Raw genomic sequence first — 19,943 nt, forward strand, 5'->3', positions numbered from 1 at the left:
ACAAAGTCGACCACTTAATGTACTCAACCAAACTCTCATGCACTTGTAAGAAGAGAATAAAAGGAAGAAAAGAAAAGAGAAGAAAAAGAAACAAAAGAAAACAAAAGAAACAAAGTTAAATAAAATGAAAAGTGAAAAGAGAAAATAAAATAAATATTATAATTTATACAAGAATTTACCTCCCCGGCAACGGCGCCAAAAACTTGACACGACCAAAAGCTTGATGTCTTTTCCCAAGTGCAGGAGTGTCGAAGTAATAAATAACCCGGCAAGACCGGGGTCGAACCACAGAGAGGTTAATTGTATAAATTATAAATAACAATACAACAACAACAACAATAACAATAACAATAACAATAATTATAATACTCAGTACGTGGCGTTGTTACACCTGAGAATGATCCAAAAGATCGGGTCACAGGTTTCCAGCCTATATAATGAGTTTATGAAAAGATCAAAGGGATATATTACATAATGTAAATAACAACAACAACAATAATAATAAAAATAATAGTAGTAGTAGTAGTGGTAATAGAAGTAGATGAAGAAATTAATGAGAACTTTGAGTTGGAAGATTAATGTAAGGATTAAACAATGATATAAACGAATGTCAAGGTTAGAGGATCCACTAATGGTACTTCAAACAAGTATAATATAAACTCTTATTACTCAATTGGAAACCACACATAAAGGAGGTTCCAATCAGATTATAAATTGTTAACATGATTACATTAGTTATCTTATTCGAATAAAGCTGATACTTGTAAATGTTGGCAGGCATTCATGATTATAACTTATGTTAACAACAAATCAAGTCCCTTTCATAGCTCAGGTGTCGGTTATACCATACAGTATGGGCTATGAAAGTACCAAGTATTTGTTGTACCAAGTGTTATACAACATAAATCTAGATTAACCATTTAACAAGCAAAGTATTAAAAGTGAACAAGATAACAAATATAAAACATGTTAGTATCCAACGTTAAGGTCCCTATTAAGTTTATATTATACTTATTCTTACACCATTAGTGTACCCTTTTCACCTTGACATAATTAACTTAGCTAAACATAATGAAAGAAAGAAACATAAATAGACAAGATAAGAACATAAATGAGAAAGAAGTTAACTAAGTAAAAGAAAGGAAATGAAGTGCATAAACTTGATATTAATGAAAGAAAAACATAAGCAATACAAAGAGAGAAAGCAAGAGCATGATCTTGATCTGGAAACCAAGATGCCTCAATACATGGTAAGTGCCTCCTTTTATAGGCCAAAATTTGGAACTATTGATTTGTTGACTAATTGATGAGTGGGTGGCCACATCTTGACTTTGGTGACAATCCTTATCTTCTTGTCTGAACAAAACGTCATTGCTAACATCATAATTTGCTCAGAATCCTCAGGAATGTTCTAGGAAATTGTCTCAGCTTTCCAACAAAAAAAAGATGAGGTCATTTGGACTTCTAGAACTCAAGATATGGGCTGAACACTAAATAGTGTCTGGGCTGCAGGACAGCTTCGGACTTCTTCGTTGTTCCTTCAATTTGGACTTCAAAACGGCCTTCTTAGATCTTGGGCTCCACATGAAAGTTGTAGGCCTTTGTCTTACCTTTCCATCCATATAAAATGGACCTAAATCCGAGATCTAGAGCTCCAGATATGATCCAATTACCGAGCAATGTTCCGGTTTGGACTGCACCGACATCTCTTTTCTAAGTTTGGCCATCTCTTTGTCCTTTAACTTTCAATACTTAAACTCATCAATCAATCCTTTTATTTATGTGATCGGCCTGCATTTAAGATGAGCATTTACCATAAATTAAGGTATCTTATAATATCAAAGTTGTTATTATAAAACATGCTTTAGTTAAGGAGTTATTGATACTTCAAGTGCAAAATGATGATATAAAACCTTGATAAACATGCACTTTTAAGTACTAATCAGGTATACACCGTCTCTAGCATATGGGGTCCAAAATTGAGTAACAACAATGAACTTGCCCTTCGAGGGGTGACATATGGTCATAACTCTTGCATGATGAAACAAGTATTTTTATTCTTGATTAAACTTTATAATAGAAATTTCTTAAATGATGACTATTACATCCCCTGTAAGTCCTGAATTCAAGATGCTTCAAGAAGAGCTTGCTCAGATGCAAAACAATATGTACGGAGCATACATCTTAAAGGCGGGTTCTAATATTATTACGTGAGACAAAGGGTAGGTTTACTACTTAGTCTCTAAAAAGGGTCTCTTGTTGTCCTAGTGATCACCCTTGTAAAGGCAATATGGGGGCTCAGCATATAGTGAGATGGCACGTATACCAATCACTAACAGTATAAGCACTCAATAAGGAGTTGGGGTTTACACAAAGTTAAACCTTGACTAAAAGTTGTAAGGTAAACTACTAGTCCCCTGTTTAACTTGAAGCTTGTGTGTGCTTTCAAAAATTAAAACATGTGATGCATGAGAGAATTCTATACAATGCATGGATGAAACAAAAATAAAATAAGACAACCCAAAAAATTTAAACCACATCAAAAATACAAAGCTTAGCCTAATAATGTAAAAAAACAGTACCTTCCCTAGTGGAGTCACTATTTTGGCACATGTCCCCGCACATCATCGTTTGACAATTTTTTGTTCGTTTGCTTGTTTTGGGAGTCAACACCTAGTATTTAATTCAAGGTTACTAGGAAACCCGAGTGTACTAGTCTTTGTCAGAGATTTGAGGTTAAGGGACTAGTTGTAGCTAGAAAATATATTAGCACCCCTAGGGCACCCTACCTAAGGTAAACTGTTTCACAGTTTGATGTGGTTTGAAAATTTGAAATATTAGTAAAATTCTAAAGTTTTTAATAAATTAGTTATTAAATCCCAAAATATATGTAGAAACATGTTCTTACATTTTCACGGGAAGTACAACATGATTTTATTTGTCCTTAAAATACTTGACTATATACAAATTAAAACGCTTAGTTCTTTTTTCTTCTTTTTATTATTTTTGTTTTTTTTATAATTTTAACATTAAAAAAAATACAAACACACACACATCCTTTTTTATTATGTTTTTCTCATACACCCATATGTACATGTTCCCAATTATCAAAATTCAAAATAAATCAAACAGTAATATAAATATACACATCAAAATCTGAAAATTACAAAATACAGGTCCCTAAAAAGTCTAGGAATAGTAGAGGCCCTCTGGAACTGTAGGAGCAATGACAGAGCGTCTTCTCCATGCGCGACAGCCGCAAAAAAGACCAATGATAGGGAGATTTGAAACGGCTTCCTCCTCCTCTTCCATATTGCACTGGCGATGAGAACCAACGTCACCTGCAAAGCAACAAAATCGCAACAACAGTCTGATTTAGTTTTCTTTTTCTTTCATAAGTTCCCGGTCTTTCTTCTTTTTCATATCTGAGTTTAGTTCTTCCTCTTTATGATGGTTGATGACTCCGAGGTGAGGGCGGAGGCTGCTGTGCTAGACCAAGGTGGGTTATATGGGTTCTGTCGTGCTTGGATTATTGGCGGTGGCCTCGACGATACTGAAGGTGATGGTGGCGCTCGGGTGTTGTTATGGCGTTGTTGCCACGGTGGGACTAAGAGAACACTAGAAAGAAGACAGCGAGGGTTGCTGCTGTGTTTGGTTTGAGGAAGAAAGGAGTCGTTGTGGGGCTGGTCTCCTGTGTCAGTGGGTGGCAACTCTGGTTTGGCAAAGAGATGGAGGCAGCTGGGGAAGAAGAAGGAGGGGTTTAAGTCTATTGAGTTGTTGGTTCAAGGAGAGGAAATGGGGGGGCAGTGTGTTGACGACCAGGAGAGGGACGTTGTGGCCAAGTGAAGAGGAAAATGGAAGAGAATGAGGGCTCTTGGTTCAATAAAGAGGAAGATGGGGCTATTTCAAAAGCAAAAAATCGCAGACCAAAGGGGGGCCAATAGGGAGAGACAGTCGTGAGGTTCTTTGGTTTTAGTCCCCAAAGAGGGGAAGGGCAGAGACTTGCAAATAAAACAGATTTTTTAGGAGTTCTTTAGGTTTTAGGGTTTCTCTTGTGAATTTTCCACCCCTCCTCCCATTAAACTTTTCTCTACCCCTTCCTATAAATTTTTCAACTGTATTTATAGGTAAAATGTTACTAGGTTTCTAAACTGGTCCCTCAACTTTTCTTTTTCTTTTCTTTTAAAAAATATATTGAGACAAAAACACCTGGGTCAACCTAGGTTAACATATAAAATCTATAACTTGGGTTATGAGATTGCGATAACCTCATAGAAAGCAAATTAAAAAAATTTTAAAGCCCAATAATTAACTCAATATTAAAGGATGAAATTGAAAAATAAATCAATAAAAAAAGGCAACCAGAGTCAACCGGTGTAAACCTGGGTCATTATACCATGATAATGACCTGGGTCAATAGAAACCAGACGAAACCAAATTATGAAGCATAATTCTCAATCAATCCAGTGCTGAATGATGAAATTGAAAACAAAATCAATTAAAAAAGAACAAAAAAACCCAAATCAACCCAAGTTACCTGTCAAACTCGTCACTTGAGTCATAAGACTAAGATGACCTCATAAAATATAATTATCAATCAATTTGAATTTAAAGGATGAACATAATGGGAAGATTTCCCAAGCATAGAAGGGGAACAATGAGTTCCCCTCAATTAGCTTTTATTCATTAATGCATAAACTGATAAAAGAACAAATGATACTTAGAGGCATAAAGCTTCAGGTTGTTTTTAATTGTTTCCCCAAACATAGGAGGGGAGCAATGATTTCCCCTCATCAAAGTGTAAATTATGCCAATAAACATATATACTATAAGGTGGTTCAAGTTGTTTTCAATGGGTGTTTATTTGTATTTTTGTTAATTATTTAATATTTGATTTTGTTTTCATATTGCATGTCGCGAGGGTCGCAACGTCGTCTGGCGATGGCGAAGGCTTCTTGTCGTTCCTCTTGTGGTGAGGTGTGTTGTGTGTTGGGAATGATTTTTTGATTTAATCATAAAATTATGATTAATGTTTAGGAGTCGCCACCTAGTATTATGGTCACTAGGAACCTATGGTCTATGAGAGTATGAGTAAAGGAACTGGTTGTGCAAGGGGAAGACGCATCACCTCCAGTGCACCCTACCTAAGTTAAACTGCATTGTTGTTTGATTATTTTTTTATGAGTCAAGTTTATGTTGGTCTTTTCTAAGGCTCAAGGCAGATCTCTCTTCATGAGAAACTCTCTACCTTATTGGATTAAATCCTAACCGTTCTAAAGTTTGAATTTTAGCATTGTATTTCTACACCTTGTATCTCTAATACCCGAGGATGTACTTTATCGTGTAATTTTACAAGCTACAAATATTAAAGTCTACATCTGGACCCTAAAAAAAAAATTGGAAAAAGATTTTTGACATGTTGGTCAAATCCTAATGGATAATCATAAACTCGTTACGATGTTCATTTTTGGATTTAAAAAATAACATGAAAAATGTAATTTTTGTTTTTTATGAAAAATATGCTTGAAAAAATTTTGGGATTTGGCCGTACGCAACAAAATATATTTTTTGTTTTTTGCAATTGTTTTGAAATTATTTTTTGTTGAAATATTTTGGAGAAACTAGTATTTTAATACTGGATTTATAATTTATAGTGTAAATATACAACCCGATATTATACAGTATTAGTAGAAAAATATGCGAGAAAATCATATTTTTTTTGAAATGATTGTTTTTAAAATTTTTGGATTTAAAAATAAAATAAAGGAGTATAGTCCACTGCATGAATAGTGGACATAATTCACGTCCACTGTTCATGCATGAACAGCAAGACTTGATTTATAATTCATGTCCTCTGTTCACTAAACAGGGGCAGCGAAGAAGAAGAAAAAGGGGAAAGGGAGAGAGGGCAGACAACCTGGCGTGGTGATGGTCTGGCCGAGGATGACAGTGTGCTGCCAGTGGTTGTAGTGGTGGAGGCCAGCGTCGGCTACGGGAGGAAGAGAAAAAAAGTTGCAAATAAGAGAGAAACGCTGGAAGGAGAAGAGAAAGAAGATCATGGTGGTTGCTTGGTGGCCAGTTGGTGGTAGAAACGATGGCTAAGGCAGTGACAAAAATGGTGGCTGGCGGCAGAGGAAGCAAAATAAGAAGAAAAAAAAAAAACACACAAGAGTGGCTGCAGTGAGGAGAGACAAACCGACGGTGTGGCTCTTGGTGGTTGGCTGGTGGTTGCGTTGGCTTACTGTGGTGGAGATTATGGTGGGAAGACTGGTGATAAGGGTAGTGGTGACTCCTGTTGGTGGCTGGAACGGCGGGGAGAGAGATGGAGGAAAAAAATTGCAGAAATGGGGCAAAAAGGCTGGTTTTTGGTCAAGTTTGGACTCAATTTTCTCCTCCCTTAGGCCATCAAATTCGCCCCTATTTATAGGCGGTGAAAGAGGACAATCTTTTCTACGTTGTGGAAAAATTTCAGCCCTGGATTCACTTGAAAAGGATCCCAACCATTGGCTCAAAGTAGGCATGGTGCACTGTCAAAACTACAGAAACGGTTGCCTAAGTTGACATGTTTAGGCTGGCGCCGTCTCGCTGCCAATCAGACTGAACTGTTTACTAGAAGCAGTAGAGAAACTGCAGGGGATCATTGGCATGCAAGATTTGTCAACTTTGATGGCTGGTAGGTACACTAAATGCAGCTGCAAATTAGATAACCGGACCAGCTTTTTTCAGAAAAAAAGTGAAGAAGATAATGAAAAGTTTTTTAGCCAAATTTCATTTCAGTCCTCCATCTGTCAATTTCCTTTAATGGAACCCCTAATTAACCCTAAAATTTTGATTCAATGCAATTAGGACCCTACGAAATTATTGTTTGATCCTCGAATTTACGCATTTTTATGTAATATGGTCCTTGGTCTCAGAATTTGTTAATTTAACCCCTAATTAACCACCAAACTTTCAATTGCTCCTAATTTGGCCCCTAATTTGAACCAATTAACTTGGTAAAAATTAAATTTGGTATCTTAAAATTTCAATCTTTTCAATTAAGCCCAAATTAGGCTCCCAAACTTAATTTTTCACCAATTAAGCCCCAAATAAAATTAATTTGACCCATTTAAAGTATAATTAAGTCCTTGCACTTAATTAATTCCTTCAATTGGACCCAAATTAATTCTTAAACATAATTAAAATTCAATTTGGCCCATGATTAAATCAAATTAGCCTATTAAAAAATTAATTATGTCCTTGGACTTAATTTTTATGCAAATCAGTCCAATAGTTATTTAATTTGACCTTGAATTTGTATTTTTTTTCTTCATTCTTTGGCATAATGGAGTACAATTAGGCCTTGAATTTTCTTCAAAAATTGCAGCTTGATTTTTCTCTATTTTTGTAGTCCTCCTTGATCTGCTTTCTCCACATTGCTGGCATTTATTTTATTTTTTATTTTTATTTTTAAAAAAATGAATTGTTTTTTATAGAATAACCTAGAATTGGGTTATGACATTGCATATTCATTTATATTTTAGTATATTACTAGCCAACAATACTTATGTTTTGTTGCGATGATGAACTTATTTTACTGTAAAAAATTATATTCATGTGCTAAAATGGGATAAAAAAAGACATGAAAAAATAAGTCTTAATGAAGTTGAGTTTGCATGCAAACCTGTAACCACTGTAATCAGGTCCAAGCTAACTTAGGATATCTTACTAAACTGAGATATCTCGTCAAACTCGTAGTTAAGATCATGATATTGGAATAACATGATAAAATAATAAAGAGGATTGTAAAACCTTTTTATATAAAAACAATCATGTTAACTTTTAAAACCTGTGTCCTAGGTTAATAGACCAAAAATACCTTATCTGAAAAAACTTTGACATCCAATTATTAATCAATCAAGTATTAAAGAATAAAATTGAAAAAACAATTTTAATTATAGAAAAAGAATTAAAAAAAATAGCAATTAAAAAAATTAAAATTAAAATTAAAAAAGCAATTTTATGATTGATTGAACGGGGAAATTGAAAAAAAAAAATCAATTTAACAAAAAGAAAAAAATCCAAAGAATGATGATCGAAATTCACATAAAAAATAAAAATAATGTTTTGATCGAATGATGAAACTGAAAATAATAATATTTTTTACAAAAATATCAAGAAAAAAAATTAAAAATTACAAAAACAAGGATCAAATTAAAAAAAACCATAAATATCGTCAATTTAAATTAAAAAATAAAATTAAAAATTAAAAAAAAAAATAGCTAAAATTAAAATATCAAAATAAAAAAAAATTAAAGTTAAGATACTAACAATCAATAATGCAAAATAGACATCACGGTACCCTTTTGTAGATGATAAGGATGCCATTTTATTTATTGAAGGTCCACTATATTTTATTTGAAATAATCAAGCGCATCCCAAGGTGTATTCACGATAAGTTTTGGGGGTTTTTTTTATTTATTTATTATATAAAAAAATTTATACCAGCTCATCAGGGCGTTGGGTCTGGGAAGCCCACCGACACAACCCAGTTGCCACTCACCTTTGGTGCGGAGGGAAATCTTTCTTCTGCTGATGCCGATGGGAGAATCGCTTGGCAAACCAATACTGCCAATAAAGGTGTAGTTGGCTTCCAGCTACTACCCAATGGTGACATTGTGCTTCATGACTCAAAGGGCAACTTTATTTGGCCAGTCTCTGTGGCTTGGTGTAGCAGCCATAATTTTAATAATCTGTTTGTTATTGTTTCTTAAAAGCATTTTAAAAAAAGTTAGAATTTTTTAAAAATTATTTTTTAAATGTTATGTTACGTGTTAAAAATAAAATTTTAAAAATAAAAAATATTATTTTAAAATATTTTAAAAAAAAATTAACAACAATCATTACTGCATCATGAAATAAATTTAAGTCCCTTCTCTTAAAAAAATTAAAAAACTTAAATGGGCCTTGTAGCCTAGTGTTGGAGCCCAAAAGGCTAGCCATGCACTATAAAAGCCCAAATTCTCCAAAACCATATCTCTACATGTTTAGTGTAAGAAATGGTCGTCTACCAAACGTGATATAAAAAGTAAATCCGAGCACTTGAGGTCTTGATCCAGTGGTTGAAGGGACTTGTTTCCTTCCTCTGCATCCTGGGTTCAACCCTCACCGTGCAGGCCTGTTACCCCCGCGGTGCCTTACATGTTCACTGGATTTGCAAGATGTTCAGTGAGCCGTGGGATTAGTCGTGGTACACGCAAGCTGGTCTGGACACCCATGTAAATAATAATAAATAAATAAAAAGTAAATCCGAGACAGATGAAGGCTTTGCCTATGATTTGTGTTTGGAGTTCTCTTCTGCAGGGAATTACTTACTCGCCAGGCCCAAATACAATGGCACACTATCATTTCTTCGACTAGGAGTAGATATAGGTGCATGGGACGATCTTCACTCTCTTCGACAGGGATTCAAATTGGGAGAGTGAATGCCAATTGCCAGAGAAATGTGGTAAGTTCGGCCTTTGTGAGGATAACCAGTGTGTTGCATGCCCATCGCCTAACAAGCTTGCGGGCTGGAGCAAGGACTGTGAAGCTGTGAAGCCATCCTCATGCAGCTCTACAAATGTTTACTTTTAAGCATGGAAGTGGAAGCGGATCGATGAGTGAGGTTGAATGTGGAGAGAAGTGTTCAAATGATTACAAGTGCTTGGGCTGCTTTCACAACAAGGAAACATCTAAGTGCTGGATTGCCTTTATATGATCTCGAAACCCTAACTACAGTTGCAAATTCTACGCATAAAGGCACCTAAACGCTAATTAGGTATCTTTTCCTGCTTATTCCCTTCCATTGAGATTATCTGTTTTCCTTCTTTTCTGCGTTGATCAGCTAATAAAGGAGTTGTAACTGTGTTTTTGTTTCAACGGGGTGAAAAGGCACTTGCCTTTAATTAATGGTCCTGTTTTGCTGTCCTTTTGCTTTTTAAATCTAATATGGCTAATTCCCATTAGCAATCTGACAACAATTTATAATGGCAATTCCTTCGTCTGAAAAATATATATATGTTTTTTTTCCTTTTACAGTATATTTTTTAATGTATTTTGAGCTTATTTAAGTTTATCACAAGATATCTTTATGAGTTGGCATGCCTAATCAGTATATTTTTTTTAATGTATTTTTGAGCTTATTTAAGTTTATCAACAAGATATCTTTATGAGTTGGCATTGCCTAAAAAGATTTTATGAATTAATCGCTAATAATAAAAAATTATGCATTTTATGTTTTGGATCTAATTTCTTATGACATGTGTTTCGTCAAATTAGAGCTTCTCCATGAGAACATGAGATAAATCTAAGTTGAAGTACACATGTCAAAACTTTTCAAGGTAGGTATTATGAAAAACAAAAAATCAAATCTCATTTTGGATCTCTAATCAGATCTATAAACTCGGGGCAGAATCTTACTCACAGCAGGATTATCTGTTTTTAAACTAGATATTCAAACAGGAATACCTTAAGCTTCATAGATCAAAATCTAGTGATTTAAGAGCCTAAATTCAACTACACATCCAGGATTACTGATTAGTACTTAAAAAAGTGCATTTTTATCAAAGATTTTTATATCATCATTTTGCACTTGAAGTATCAATAACTCCTTAGCTAGAGTATGTTTTATAATAACATATCTAATAATATAAGATAACTTTAATTTATGGTGAATGTTCATCTAAAATGCAGGCCTATTACATAAATCAAAGGATTGATTGATGAGTTTAACTACTGAAATTGAGAAAACAAAGAGAGGGCTAAGCTTAGAAAAGAGATGCTGGTTCAATCCAAACTGGAATAACATTCGGTTATTAGATCATAACCGGCGCTATAGAACTTGGATTTAGGTATGCTATATATAGATGGAAAGCTAATATATAGGCCTAAAACTTTCATGAGAGTCCGCGATTCAAAAAGGTCATTTTCAAGTTCAAATTGTAGCAACAATTGAGAAGTCTGAATCTATCCTGCAGCCCAAACACTGTTCAGTGTTCAGCCCATATCTCGAGTTCTAGAAGTACAAATGCACCGATTCGTTTTTTGTTGGAAAGCTGAGACAATTTTCTAAAATTTTCATGACATGAACCTGTTCAAATTCTAACGTTATTAATGACGTTTTGTTCATACAAGAAGATAAGGATTGTTACCAAGTCAAGATGTGGCCACCCACTTAACTATTAGTCATCAAATCAATAGCTCTAAATTTTAGTCTATAAAAGAAGGCATTTGCCATGCATTTAGACATCTTGGTTTTCAGATCAAGATCATGCTCTTTATTTCTTTCTTTATATTTTTGTAATGTTTAAGTTTTATTTTATGTTATATTTTTCTTAATCTCTTGTTTATGCTTTTCATTTCATTTACTATACTTATGTTCTTATGTTATTTATTTATGTTTATCTTATTCATTATGTTTAGCTAGGTTTATTATGTCAATGTGAAAAGGTTTTAATAATGGTGTTAGAATAGGTATAATATAAACTTAAAATGGATTTCATTGTTTATATCCAAGAAAGTTTGGTATTAACATATCTTATCTTTTTATCTTACTAATTCTTAATACCTTGGTATAGCAAATGCTTGGCACTTTCATAGCCAACCATATGGTATAACCTACACTTGTGCTATGAAAGGAACTTGATTTATTGTTAACAAAAGTTAGCATTATGAATTCCTGACAATATTTAAAAGTTTGGTGTTACTTAAATAAGATAATTACTATGATTATGTTAACAATTTATAATTAGCTATTAATGCCAAATCATCTGATTGGAACTTTCTTTATGTATGGTTTCTAGTTGAGTAATGAAAAGAGTTTATGTTACATTTATTTTTAATATCATTAGTGGATCCTCTAACCTTGATATTTGTTTTTATCATTGTTTAATCCTTACATTAATCTTACATCTCAAAGTCCTCTTTAACTTATTATAATTATTATTGTTGTTGTTGTTGTTGTTGTTATTTCTAATTTCTATAGTTAACCTCTCTGTGGTTCGACTCCGGTCTTACCTAGTTATTTATTACTTCGGACACTTCCCGCAACTTGGGAAAAACATCAATTTTTTGGTCTTGTCAAGTTTTTTGGTGTCGTTGTCATAAAAGGTAAATTTTTGTACAAAATATAAATTTTGTTTATATTCTTCTCTTTTCACTTTTCTTTTATCTAACTTTTTGTTTCTTGTGTTTTTGTCTCTTTTTCTTTTTCTTTTTATTCTCTTCCTACACATGCATGAGAGTTTTGTCACGTATATTAAATGATAGACTTTGTAAGATATCCTCATCTTATTTAGAAAACATGGCTGAAGAGAATAAACAATTGCTTTATAATGAGAATAATTAGATTAGAACATTTAGAGACTATATGAATCCAACAAGAACAAGTACGTGCTCATGTATCATTTTTCCTCTTGATGCTTCTCATTTTAATTTTAAACTAAGCATTATTCAACTTTTACCTTCTTTCATGGCTTAAATCTAGAAAATTCATACTTGTATTTGAGAGAAATTAAGAAAGTGTATAACACCTATAATGACTTAAATTGTAGCATGAACACCATCAGATTAAAGCTTTTTTCTTTTTCATTAAAAGATAAAGCTAAAACATGGCTACAAAATCTTAAGTCAGGATCCATTCATGCTTGGAATAAAATGCAACAATAATTTTTAAAGAAGTTTTTTTTGTCTCACAGAACAAACTCTTTCAAAAGACAAATCACCACTTTCACTAAAAAACTAGGAAAAACATTTTACCAATGTTAGGATAGGTATCGAGACTTGCTTAATACTTGCCCTCATTATGGTTTTAAAACATGAAGATTGGTTTCACATTTATATGAAGGGTTAAAACCTAAAGATAGACAAATGGTGGAATTGATGTACAATGGAACTTTTAAAGACAAAGACCCTAATGAAGCAATAGAGTACCTAGACTTGCTAGCTGAAAATGCTCAAAATTAGGACACTACAGGCATTTATGAGGCACCAAGTAAAACTCAACCTCATACATTTAGTGGAGGAATGTACAACCTTAGGGAAGATCATGACCTCCAAGCCAAGTTTGCATCTTTAGCTAGAAAAGTCAAGGCATTAGAATTGAAAATGAGTGGTTAATTAAAATATGTTCAAGGTATTATGTGTTAAATCTGTGAAACTAATGAACATTCAATTAATGATTGTCTAAATTTGTCTTCTTTCAAGGAATGTCTCCATTAATAAGCCAGTGCTTTAAATAGTTTCGAATGGCCAAATCATGATCCATACTTGTAAACATACAACCTGGTTGGAGAAATCACCCAAAATTTCAGTTGAAAAAAGTGATAGCAATAATGCATAAACATCACAGCCACCATTTTAAGCACACCATAATTTCCAAAATTCTCATGGATATGCACCTCCTTATGCTTCACCTTCTAAAAGAAATCTTGAGAAAACATTGCATGCATTCATTGAAAAAGCAAGAGACAATCAATACTCAACTTGCTCAAAGCATGGTAGATTTTAAAGATGCTCTTGCAAAATTCACATTTGCTCTCAGTTTTCAGGAGAAAGGTAAGTTTCCATCTCAACCACACCAAAATCCAAAGGAGCAATACAATGCAAATGCAAGTAGTTTCGAAAGCCAACATATGGATTAAGTCAAATCAATTATCACTCTTTATATTGGTAAGGTTATTGAAAAAACCACTCTTGAACCTTGTGAAAAAAGATGATAAGTCAATCTCTGAGGGTAAGGAAGGGGTTAAATCTGGACATTGCAAAGAAAAGATTGATTCTCCGCCAGCACTTCCATTTCCTCATGCCATGACTAAACAAAGGGAAGTCAATCACAATTCTAAAATCTTTAAAACTTTCAAACAAGAAGAAATCGAGGATGAAAAAGGCACCGAAAATGTTGTTATGGATCATTTGTAAAAATTGACAATAAATTCAACATCTGACATTACATCAATCGATGATTACTTTCCTGATGAATCTTACTTTCTCTTAGTTCAATGCCTTGGTTTGCTAAAAATATTAATTTTCTTGCTTTAGGATTTTTTCCAGCTCATTTGGATAACCAAGACAAAAGAAAGCTTTTGAGTGATATGCAAAACTTTTATTGGGATTACCCTTACTTATTCAAATATTTCAAAGATGCATTCCTGACAAAGAGGTAAGTAGTGTCATTAAATTTTGTCACTCTAAGACATGTGGGGATCATTTTTCGTAAAAAAGACAACTACAAAAATCTTACAAAGTGAATTTTATTGGTCCACCATGTTCAAGGACTCATATGCATTCTGCAAAACCTGTGAAAATTGTCAAAATGTGGGATTTATTTCAAAACATAGAGAATCTTTAGATAATCTTCTATTGACTCTTAAGTCTCATCATAGTGGAGATGTGCATCGTACAATTCATGATTTATGGCTCCATTTTCATAAAGAACATGCAAATCATAGTCTCGGGAATTTAACTAAAAAAAGACCTTGTTTGCCAGTTTTTAAGAAAACTGGATGGGAAGCCTATCCCTAACCTATATAAGATGTTTAAGCCATTCTTGAACGTAAAATCAAGAAAAAATATGAGCCACAATCACAACTAAGTTTATTATAACTTATTTAGTGTCAATTCAATACAATGTAATTTGTGAGTTTCTTATAAAGTCCTCTACAAAAGTAAATTAACTGTTTTAAGTTATATATAAAAAGAATATACCATTCTCAAATAAAAACTCATCATTATCTAAAAATAAAATTACAATAAAAACAAACCAAAAAAATCATGATTCAATAATTTTTATAGGATTGTATAAAAACATAATAGAATAACTAATTTGTAAAAATTAAATAACAATTCACAATAAATAACAAAATAGATAATGTATTCATATCGAATATGCATTTTAAAATGATATATATATATATATATATTATAATATATAATTTTTCTTAAAAACAATTACTATATTATCTTATATTAAATTTAATTATTTAAATCTGTAGCATATGTGATGCCACCATGGATCATGATAAAATGACATATCTTAACTATCCAGTAGGTAACCTTGTGGTAAGAGTTTGGAATTAAAGGGTTTGCTTCTCCTATGGTCTCAGGTTTGAGTCTTGTGGTTGCTAATGTGATAGTCATTGGAGAATTATATAGTCATTAACTTCAGAGCCCATGAGATTAGTCGAGATGCGTACAAGCTGGCACAAACATCCACATTAATAATTAAAAAAAGGACCAATCGTCGGTATGCTTATGGGTTTGGCGTATAATATTGTGTCACAAAATTGATCTACAAAGCAGATGCTTATTATGACTGCTGACTCAAATGAGAGACTTGCTAGACAAATCGCTAGTGGAGCTATCTGTGGTAGGCCTAAGGGTAACCTTTTGTCGCTTGCAATGGTTTCGATATGGACCCAATGACATGAATATCTATTTTACCGATGCTAGTGCTATCTGTGATCTAAGGGTTTTTTTTTTTGTTTTTTTACATGGGTGTCCGGGCCAGCTTGCGCGCACCACGATAATTCCACGGCTCACTGAACATTCTGCAAACTCAGTGAGCATATAAGGCACCGCGGGGATTACAGGCATACATGCTGAGGCTTAAACCCAGAATGCAGAGGCAAGGAAACTCCTTGCCACTGTTGGGCTACAAGCCTTGGTGTGGTTTTTTTTAAAAAAAAATTATACTAGTTGTGCTCTAATTTTTTGTCCTATTTGTTGCTAACTAAATGAGTTATAAATGATTAAATTCGATGAGTTTTTGTATCTCATTTTGCAGGAATTCGTAGAAAGCTGCTCTTGCTAATGACTCAACACGAAGGTTATTGAGAAATTTCTCAGTTGCAATTCATGGCGCTGCTGCTGGATTTGGAAGTTCAGGCCATATTACATCTCAATTTAACTCCTTCTCATCTTCAAAATGAATTTATTGATACTAAAATTAGTATTTTTATAGCTGACTGATATTTATCTATCTTCTTTTTTTTTAACAACTCTTTCTCTTATCTCCTAACACATGATAAAAGAGAAGTTTTAAAATTGAAATGTAAAGAACTAAAATTACAGAAATAAAATCCGTAAAAAAAACAAAACTCAAGGGACCAAAATGTATTGTGGCTAGTTCTCACCCACCCATACCTGCATGGGTTTTTACTTATATAACCATTTTTTTTTATTTATAGTAATCGAGAATATTATAAATAATATGCCCCCATTAAGGAGATGAGGGCTGATAAGGAAGATTACATGGAAAAATAAAAATACATTAAGAAAACAAGGAATCTAAAGACCTGACTAGTTAGTCCAGTTCATAATACATTCAGGATTCCTATAAAGATCAGAGCCCGTATAGCTGAAATTTTTAACAAAGGACTTCAACCAAAAGGCCAACCGATGAAAGGTGAGGTCAAAAATCACATCCCAGTCTGGAGTTTTGTTGTCAAAGATCATGTGGTTGCGCGCTATCCAAATTGACCAGTATAATCCTTTACAGAGAAGGGTAATTGCCTGACGCTGGAATTTTCCTTTTACCATGTTGGACCATTCCTGAAGGTTATGATATGGTTCTTTTGGCAGACAACCTACACACCCAAACCAACTAAATAGTCTGCCCCAAAGAGACCATGATTTTGGACAAAGATGGAAAAGATGATGTGTAGTCTCAATCTCCTTGCAGCAGAAAGGACAAAGAGCTTCCTCGTAATTGATGATTCTCCTCTCAGCTAAGAAACCCTTTGTGCAGACACTGCCATTGAAAAGAAGCCATATGAACACATCTATTTTTGGAGGCGCAAACCCTTTCCAAAGCAAAGCAGGGGAGTGCAGATGTCCTGAAATATTTAAACCGTCAAAGAGATGGCACCCAGAGGAGACTGTGTAATTGTTGGAGCTATGGTGTTTCCAAATCTTGTTGTCTTCACCATCAGAGAAGACTAGGCCACGTTCCACTTCTGCTATCAAGCTTTCACACATGCAGAGTTCTCGGGATCGAAGTGGTCTTCTCCAAGAAAGATTGATTGAGTTATCTGTTGGGTTATGAACTTCTGCAACGCTTAAAGATTGCTGCAGGGAGAGGTTGTAGAGCCTAGGGAACATGAACTGGAGAGGGGCTGCATAGCCTAGCCAAGAATCAGACCAAAACCTGATGTTTCTCCCATCACCCACCTTAAACCCAACATTGGATTGGATGGGAGCGGCTATGCTGTGATTTAAGGAAATTGCAGATACCATGCCACGCCAAGTTGGAGATAAAGAACCTGCGAACACAGGAAGGCCATTTGAAAAATGTGGCCGGTATTTTTGTAAGATGAGCTCTTGCCAACCTCCTACCACTCCTTTGTCAAGGTTCCAAAGCCATTTAAACATCAGAGCCAGATTTTTACTGTGAATAGAACCAAGCCCGAGACCTCCTAGTGGCTTACTCTTAATTACCTTATGCCAAGCAACCTTACAAATACCATGTGAATTTGAGGAGCCCTTCCAGAGAAAACAACGGTTGATTGAGGATATTGCTTTTGCAATGCCCTTTGGCATAATAAAGACCGACATATAGTATAGAGGTAGAGAGTTTAAGACAGATTTAATAAGACATATCCTTCCGGCCATGCTCAAAAACTTCCCTTTCCATTTGCTTAACTTTGCTCTGATTGTGGACAATACCGGTTTCCAAGTGGAGAGCCTATTTGGGTTAGCACCAAGAGGCAACCCAAGGTATCTGACTGGGAAGGAGTCACTGCGACAGAAAATTGTGTTAGCCAGACCTGAAGTGTATTTGTTATCCAAATTAATTCCTATAAATGAGCTTTTATAGAAATTAACTTTCAGTCCTGAAATGATCTCAAACCAGCGGAGGATCCTCTTGACATGCAATAGAGAGGTATAATCATTCGGCAGGAAAATCAGAGTGTCATCTGCATATTGCAAATGGGTTATGTGATGTCCTTGCGAAGTCTGTAAACCTTTAAAGTAACCTGAATCTGATGCCCTGTTGAATAGAACTGTTAACCCCTGAACTGCTATGTCAAAAAGGAAAGGAGAGAGGGGGTCCCCTTGCCTGAGACCCCTCTCCATACTGAATTCTCTGCTTAGTGAGCCATTAATCAGGATGGCCAATTTAGAAGTGGATATGCATTCAAAGATCAGATTCCTCCAGTGAGATCCAAAACCCATATAACCCATGGTAGAATCGATATGCTCCCATAAAATCGAGTCGAAGGCTTTATGAAAATCTACCTTTAGCAAAAACCCGTTGTCCTTTTTGCTACGAATACTATGGACAACCTCGTTTGCTATCATGAACCCATCTAGAATCTGACGTCCGGCAATGAAAGCAGACTGGTTTGCACTTATCACATCTGGTAGAATGCTTCGGAGCCTAGTGGACAAGAGCTTTGCCACTATTTTATAAAACCCATGAATCAAACTAATTGGTCTAAATTGGGAGAAAGTGCTCGGCCTCTTGGTCTTTGGAATCAAAGTCACGAAGGACGAGCCGATCCCCTTTGGTAATTTACTTGTTCTGAAAAATTTTGTGACCATCACAAAGATGTCAGGGCTGATAAGATTCCATTCCTTTTTATAGAAGGAGAAGGTGAACCCGTCAGGACCGGGGGCTTTTGAACCATCACAATCCCATACGGTTTGCTTCACTTCCTCCAATAAAGGTAGTCTTTCTAACCAAACTGAACTTTCTTCTGAAATTTTAGAGAACCCTGAGTCTCCCATTTCAATTCTTCTGCATTGTGGCTTGGCAAACAGAGTTGAGAAGAAGTTGACAGCACCCTCTTTGATGTCATTTGGAGAGTCCAAAAATCTGCCATTCTGCTCAATCTTGCTAATGCGGTTCTGACCATTCCTCAAACTTGCCGAAAGATGGAAGAACCGAGTGTTTTTATCCCCCATTTTGCACCAGTTTTGGCGGGATTTCTGCCTCCAAATGCCCTCGACATTCCGACTAACCTCCCAAAGTTCAGAGTTCAGATTCTTGAGCTTTGTTTTTTCAGTCTCAAACAAGAGGCGTACCTCGCTTAAGTCTTCGATGGATGTGATGGAGTTCTGAATGTCTGCAAGTTTTGAATTTTGATTACCGAAGGTGGATTTGTTCCATTGTCTCAATCTTTTCCCTAAAGTTCCTAGTTTCTTTACCAAGCTATAGTCACCGGGAAATTCCTTGCAACTATCAAACCAAAAGATCTCAAAATCAGCTGAGAATGTAGGGTGTGACAACCAACTATTTATGAAGCGGAAAGGCTTCCATCCCCAATCTACCTTTGGTGCCTGAAGAAGCAATTGACAGTGATCAGACATCCCCCTAGGATAGCGGTAGAGTGATAAGAATGGAAACTGGAGGTGGAACTCTGGAGATGCGAAAGCCCTGCAATACAGCTCATAGAACCCCCCCTAAACCAAGTGAAACGGTTGCCCTGCAGTTTGAATTCAATCAGAGCACAATCGGACAGGAAATTACGGAGAGCAGCTGACCCTGAATGATTAATGTAGCCGCTACTTCTCTCATTAGCTTGAAGAGTTTCATTGAAATCACCTATCACCACCATTGGTAATTCAAAGGCAAACTTCAGAGTAGTGATGTCTTCCCACAGCTTAGCACGATCTTGCACAGAAGATGCAGCATATACACCAACTACCATGCAGTTAAAGGAAGAATGAACATGTTTACCGCATAGGCTGATCCATTGCCCCCCAAATTCTATGGAATTAACCTCAAAGATAGAACTATCCCACATCACAAGTATCCCTCCTGATTTGCCTACAGACTCTAGCAAAGCCCATTTAACAGTTACCACATTCCACAAATTCCTGATGTATGAATCGCAACAATTATCTTTTTTTGTTTCTAATAGAAAGCAGATATCAACATTACTGTTGAGCAACCTATTCCGGATGGAATGACGTTTGTTCAA

Source organism: Populus alba, chromosome 1 (assembly GCF_005239225.2).
Source record: "Populus alba chromosome 1, ASM523922v2, whole genome shotgun sequence".
NCBI classification, from domain to species: Eukaryota; Viridiplantae; Streptophyta; class Magnoliopsida; order Malpighiales; family Salicaceae; genus Populus; species Populus alba.